A 7,167-nucleotide genomic window follows, 5' to 3' on the forward strand; every position below is an offset into this window, starting at 1 on the left:
AAAAATACAACCTCAAAGCCACCTTTAAACTTCCTGCAAAATTAAAAACTTACTCTGCTCATCCAAAGACCCACTCCCTCCGCTGGCCCACCCCGGAGTATACGTATTTATTGCACCTGTAATATACCATATATAGGGGAAACAGGACGCACGATTCCTATCAGACAAAAGGAACATAAACGACACATCAAATATAATAACTATGGTGAAGCTGGCCTTTCTGACCATACCCTGAACACTTTACATGGAATTGACTGGAAAAGCACCAGTTGTTTACATCACACCAAAACATGGTATGAACGCAAATTTAAGGAAGCCTGTAAGATTCTTACCAACCACCCCAATCTGAAAAATAATGATGGTCTAAAAATCGCAAGCATATGGAAAGCACATATTCTCCCACGGAACCTCCCTCTCCAAGAGTTAACTATAAACAGGACTGTAGATAATCCAGAATCCTAAATCTAAAATAACAATTATAACGTTGAAAATAGGACATCATTGTTACTGAAAGAAGACTATCTATAAGAAAGAATATTTTCCATATTTTCCCCACAGAATTAACTTTGATGTAGTTTCTAAATAATTAATTAGTTTGTATTTTAAAAAAAATTTTTTTACTAGAGGTCATGCCAGTAGAATAATTAGTGATCAAATCATTGTTTCTTTAGTTTACTGTGTGTAATGTAACTCAGCTTGTCCTTGTATATTTGTATACAGGGTCGGCGGAAGAGGGCATGCAGAGCATGCGTTGCATGCGGGCGTCGCCGCCAGGGAACGGTTCATAAGTTAACTTTTAAGAAACAAAATTTTTATCATAAGAACAAAATAATTCTTAGAATGATCAATATTAAAATAAATGAGGCCGTATACACTGAATAAAAATTTAAAAAAAATGTATATTGCCGCCTCTTTGATCAGCCGTCCGTTTACAATTTTGCAGCTAGAGCAGGCTAAATGCTTGCTTGCAGAACGTTGTGTCTTCTGCAGGCTATCTAAAGTGAAACGGTGAACAGTTTTTATGCGCAGAAACGAATTTTCGTACAAAACATTTGTTGCTAGTTAACCAGTCATATGGTATGGTACGCATTGAAATTTTAAATAATGAAAATTTTAATAAAGAAACTCAGCATGAAGCACAAACATTATGTGCTAAAATAAAGGACTAGAAATTTATTTGCTCTCTTATAACTTGGCATGATTTACTTAACAGAATAAACCCTGTGAGTAAAATGCTTCAAGAAAATATGAACATTACACTTGCTTTAGAATCTATCGAAAACTTAAAAATATTCTTACTAGAGTATCGATCGGATACAAATTTTAAAGAAGTTCTAAAACGGCAAAAGAACTGAGTGAAGAGGTGGATGAAGAACAAGAATTTAAAACTGGTACGGAAGTTCGACGACGAAAGAAAACACAACAATTTGACTACGAGCCTCATGAAGAAACGCCACAATCGCCAGAAGATAAATTTAGAGTGAATGTGTTTTATACACTTCTAGACGTTGCAATGTGTTCGTTAATAGAACCTTTTTAACAACTAAAAATATATTATGATAATTTCAATTTCTTGTATAGATTACTACAAATTAATAACGAATATTTACAAAAACTTTGTGCGATTTAGAGATTCTCTTGAAGGACTGCGACAATAAAAACGTAAATGGAATAGAACTATATGACGAGTTATGTACTTTCCGGGATATTTTTGGAATGGATAATTTAAATATTCCAAAGCCTTTTCGATATTCTTAATTTTATTGTGGCCAATAATTTATCTTTCCTTAACTTTTAAATTGCTCTAAGAGTACTATTAACCTTACCTGTTAGTGTAGCGAGCGGTGAACGTTCCTTTTCCAAGTTGAAATTTATTAAAACCTACTTAAGAACAAGTATGTCACAAAATAGGCTTGCTAGTTTGGCGTTAATAGCTATTGAAAATGATATATGTGCGGAATTAGACGTTAAGACCATTATTTCTAATTTTGTGAATATGAAATCAAAAACCTTGAAATTTTAATAAAAAAAAATTCAAGTATATTTATGTAGTTTAATTTATTTTATGTTATTCTGTAAAGATGTCATTTTTTGAATACTTATTAAATGTTCTAATTATTTCTGAATTATTTTATTATTTTCTCATCTATCTTGAGTTTCTTTTAATTTCCTAAAAGATAGTTCCACTTATAAAAATTATTACAAGTTACTAAGAATTTAGTAACTTGTAAAACGCAAGAATTTTTTAAACTTTAGTTCAAATAAATTTTAACTTTAATTAAAATTCATTTTAATTTTGTTAGCTATTCGGGTCGGTGAGAAGGCTATAATCCCTGTATCATTATATTCAACGATTAAAGTGAACTGGCTTTATCAAAATTTGCTTTAACTTTTGAGAATTTTTTTGAATATTCGGGTTTTTAATGATTATCCTGCCTAGTCAACACCTCCGGTTCGTTACATTTAGCGAACCAACGTGTGGCTGTTCTGTCAAAATTTATTTAAGAAATTTCAAATAATTTAAATTTTTATTATCGTAAAAGAACCACACACTCCCGGATCGTTACAGGGGCGCTTAGATAGAAATTGCATGCGGGCGCCAAAGATCCTAGCGCCGACTCTGTTTGTATATACTCCAGATGGTGATCTTAGTATGAAGATCGAAACGTAGGGAAATTAAAAGAGTTATTTATAACACGTTGTAAAGTATATAATTTCTAAAATGAATGCTGATCATCGTGCAACACTAAAAGAAAGAACAATGAAGATCAAGTTTTGCTATTTCAATCCGTATTCTCATTCGTTGATTCGTTCATGTTTCGTTGACTACGATAAAGTCACGTTCCTGTGACTTTATCGTAGGCTGTTTGAAATATTTGGAGCCTTTGCTAATGAATAACGTCACCTATTCTTCCCACTAGAGACTAGACGAAAACTCCAATTCACTATAATCGAAAATGAAAATAAGTAATATTTTTGTGATTCTTAACACTCTAAGAATTTCACAGAGAAAAGATTTTGTGCAGTCAGTTAAATAAATTGGCAGATCAATTGTTGTGACGCATAGACAGAAACCTATTCTTAACCGGTTAAATTATGAAAAAAAAAAAAAAGAAAAAAATACCATTTTTATTAATTTTTTTCTGAAATTCTCTTTCTTTTTCAATCGAATGTACCCTGTAATACAAACTTGAAGTATTACAGCGTACTTTATAAATGTATTAAAATATAAACGTTAATACAAATTAATACACGTTTTTTAACACCGATTAGTCTTGATTCATGCAAAGATCCGAAATAGTTCCCTTTTTTATACATTTTTCAAACGTCAGTACAAGAGTAACTTCAAAACAGACGTGGTGGTCAAGTCATTTTGTTCCAACTTAGATGCTCTCTGTGCAAAGATTTAATCAGTTGGATCAGAAGTCAAAACACATTGCGCCATCTCGTAGCCAAATTGTGTACTCTGTCAGAAAAAGTTGTCCAGTTTGTTGATAATTATTCACTAACCTGAGCTTCAGTTTTAAGCGAGCTACACAAAATGTGGGACTTCCCTTTGTTGTAAAAATTCTGGGACGAAAATATTAAGTTAGTGCTGCATTAAAACTGTCTTTTTAAAAGTAAGCAGTTTAGTTATAAAATGCTTGCATCAGATTGTAGATTAATTTCAAATTTAATTTACATTCACTTAATGATAACTGTTTAAAAAAAAACAGAAAAATGCTCCACCTCATTTCCAAAAAAAGTGGCTCAACGTGTTCAACCAAAATATATGTTGAACAGAGTGATCTAAAATTTTTATAATTTTAATATTTAGGTTCAGATTTAAATGCATGTTATCGTAGATCCTTTGTTTGTAAATAAAAAAAATAATTCTTTCCTTTTTTATCCTGTAGTTTTTCATTTGTAATTGCATATTTCACGATGTCTTTTACTTAATACACGAGACTTGTTTTCTGTTTCAGCAAACACTACGGTCAGGTTAGGATGTGGTGAGACCAGCTGTCCATTGGAATTCCTGCTTTTAACGAATCTGTTGTTTACTCATATCTTTAACCATGCTTAACCCATATTTTCTTTCTGATGACTTATTCTGGAAGAAATATTTTGTAACTATTGACATATGCATGCTTAATAAATTGCATTTGGAATGCACAAATGATAGTTCATTGCCAATCTTCAAATTTCCTTATAAGTTAATGTATAAAGTCTTTTATAAGTTAAATTAAAATATTTTTGGGAAAAAATGTTAATAATGTTAAAATATTTATGAAGAAAATGTTACTGAAATGGACAAAAATGGCATACAGTTACATTAACAACGAATAGACGAGGATCTGCCTGTTTGATGTTAGAAATGCTCCAATTTGATTTCGATCGAAACTATCTGCTATGAGATCAATTCCTACACGGCAAGCACGCGGAACCTCTTCTTAAGGTGCTCAGATCCGCAAATTCTATAACAACTAAATTCTAAAATAACACGCTCATTTGATAGAAGCATCTTAAGCTGTGAGGTCTGTGTATCATCGCTTTTTTTTGTTTTGCTTGTTTGGAGGAATGAAAAATCTGAGTTGCTTGGAGCGATCAGAAAAGAATGTTCATAAAAGCTTGTTCTTGAAAAATTAAGATACAATCTGACAGTTATTTTATTTTTATCTTCTTTAATTTTTATTCGTTTTGTGTGTATTTTTTTTTTGGATATTCGTTTTTTGTTACTTGAAAACAAATTTATTGAGGATTAGTAGAATTCATGAAAACCGTTACTCCGAAAAATAATCAGAGCGTTCTCATGTGAAAGTGTGTCTTCTACGCATTTAGATTCAAGCCAGGAGAATGCTTGCAAACAGCATTCTCCTTGCTGGAAAAACATCCATGCTTCGTACAGGTAAAGATTTCTGAAAAACAAATAAAAAAAAATACAAAAACTAGATTTTTTAAAACGATAATCTCTTAATCTACTCAACGTACTAAAGCACCATAACTTTATAAACGTTTTTGGGTATGAGTCGCATAAAAATTTAAAAAAATAATAATTACAGGAACTATTTAGATTCTAGGATAAAATAGAATGTAATTAATTAACTGCCTTCATTAATCTCACGAGAGAGTATAGCATTTGTTTCCTAAATTCATAATATGAAGTTATCGATTTTATTTCAGCCAATGTATTTCAAAAATATTTAGTTTCAAAAGGATTATGAAATATTTCTTTTGCAGTTGAAGAAGGCCAACAGAACACCTTAGGCGTTATAGCAGAAACCACTTTTTTTTGACACAGCGCAGAACATAATCTCGTTAAAACGAACAAAGAATATAAACTGAGTTTGAAATCGTTAGTGTCTGCGTTTTTAGAAATATCGGTAATATTAAATCGACCAAGAGTGGAACATGTGAATAATTCAGAAATAAGTCAAGTTCTAAGAATTGTTTTCGGTTCTTATGAAGGCCAACAGAATACCGTAGTAATTTCCAGCCCGAAAATGCGATACCATATTGCCTTAGGCGAGTAACAAATAAGCAATATACGCATCTTAATAATATTACACTAACGATTTTGAAACGAATTTTGTCATCTTATTTGTCAAAAGATCCTTCGTAGATTACTCAGTATAGACGAAGCTCTTCGATTGGAAAGACCTGGGTTCGATTCTCGTCCAGGACGTGAGCAACATTTATCTGGTCCCTTTGACTAAATGTGAGTTAACCAGTTTCATACGGCGGTAGAGGATTTTTCTCCCGGTTTTTTATCCCTCAAAACAGGCAACCCGTTCCCGTGTATACACACGACTATAGTCATGAATACTTACGTATGGCAACGGGAAACCACCTTGCATCATAATCATCACCCTAGTATGGTAGCATACTGCTACTCTGCAAACCATAAGGCTGAAGGAAATTTGTCAGAAATGAGATATGAGAGTTCCATTTAGGGATATTGTCGATGTAAAATCCCAAATCGTACATCCTGTTTGTTTCTTGTCTAATGTACAACTGCAGTTTGGGATACCGCTGCATTTATTGTTGCAAAAATATTATTGCTAAACCACATATTTAACCACCTTACCGGCCATTATCGATCAAATACGCATCCTCATACGCTTGGTATCCATCATATATTTCAATGTAATATCAATGGTATTACAATTTTAATATGCACTTCGCATCCATGGAAATGTGGACATATATATATATATATACGTCAGTGCCGGTAGCGTGGTTAATTTCATTCATGTCACAGTTAACGTCTTCTTCCAAAGCCTTGGGTTTCGCCTCATTAAACGTAAGTCACCTCATCAGCCACCGATATCATTTTTCTTGATAATTTCCACTAATGCTGATCACTAAGGTATATTAACAATAGGAAAGGCCGAATGCTGAATCGCGTGGGAGTCCCAGTTTGATAATTTCTTATTTCTCTGTCCAAGTTGCCAGAAAGTGCTTCTTGGCTGTTTTGAGTTATGGATGAAACAACAAAAAGTACGTTTCTATTGAGCGGTTTATCTATTGTTCGCTCCTCAATAGTAGAGAGCGAACAACCCAATATCTACTTTGGAGACCTGATAACTCTACTCTACTCTAGTGTGAAAAACCATTATAAAGGCTCGTCTCGTCCCACATGAGATCTGCACTCAGGTTTATCTAACTAAAAGGATCTTTGATATCCATTGAGAAACCGAAAACTAAGCAAACAAGCATTCCTCAATTAACATCTGGATCCATATCCATTACTTGCTGCTTTAGCGATTCTAAACTGCGAAATATTCCATCCAACTTTGACTGTTATCTCCTTTGGAACCTCATCTTCACATTTCATTTGTTCGTTATCTCTTCATACGCGCGCTGTTGTTCATTTTCAAGAAGATCGCTCTCACTGAAATCTTTTGAGTTTGAATCCAATAATTCTTTAACATCTTCTGCATAAACAATCAACGCCATCAAAACCAAGGTCTTCATCAATTAAAGTCTTCTTCAACCACGTTGTTCACAGCATTTTGAAAACCATCTAAGTCATTAGCGCATTCTGCAAAAGGCTTTTCCCAACAGCTCTCATGCAGCTAGAAGACACTTGTCTTCTAGCTCCCACGATCACGAATGTTTTCAATTGCGTGTTCAATGTTAAAATTTTTCCAAACTTCTTGGAGCGTAATCGCATTTCCTACCGTT

The 7,167-nt window shown here is 33.1% G+C and overlaps 1 protein-coding gene across 1 annotated transcript in view; it reads left to right on the top strand.

Moving 5' to 3' along the window:
• LOC150107888 (uncharacterized) overlaps positions 1 to 4,004 on the top strand; it is a 36,865-nt gene extending 32,861 nt beyond the window's left edge. Inside the window, exon 7 of the mRNA XM_090415373.1 lies at positions 3,966 to 4,004. The gene's annotated coding sequence lies outside the window, so the exon portion shown is untranslated. The remainder of the gene's footprint in view (positions 1 to 3,965) is intronic.
• The last annotated feature ends 3,163 nt before the right edge of the window (positions 4,005 to 7,167 follow it).

Source organism: Typopeltis vanoorti, chromosome 3, assembly GCF_054136105.1.
Source record: "Typopeltis vanoorti isolate ZY-2024b chromosome 3, IOZ_Tvanoo_1.0, whole genome shotgun sequence".
Lineage (NCBI taxonomy): Eukaryota > Metazoa > Arthropoda > Arachnida > Uropygi > Thelyphonidae > Typopeltis > Typopeltis vanoorti.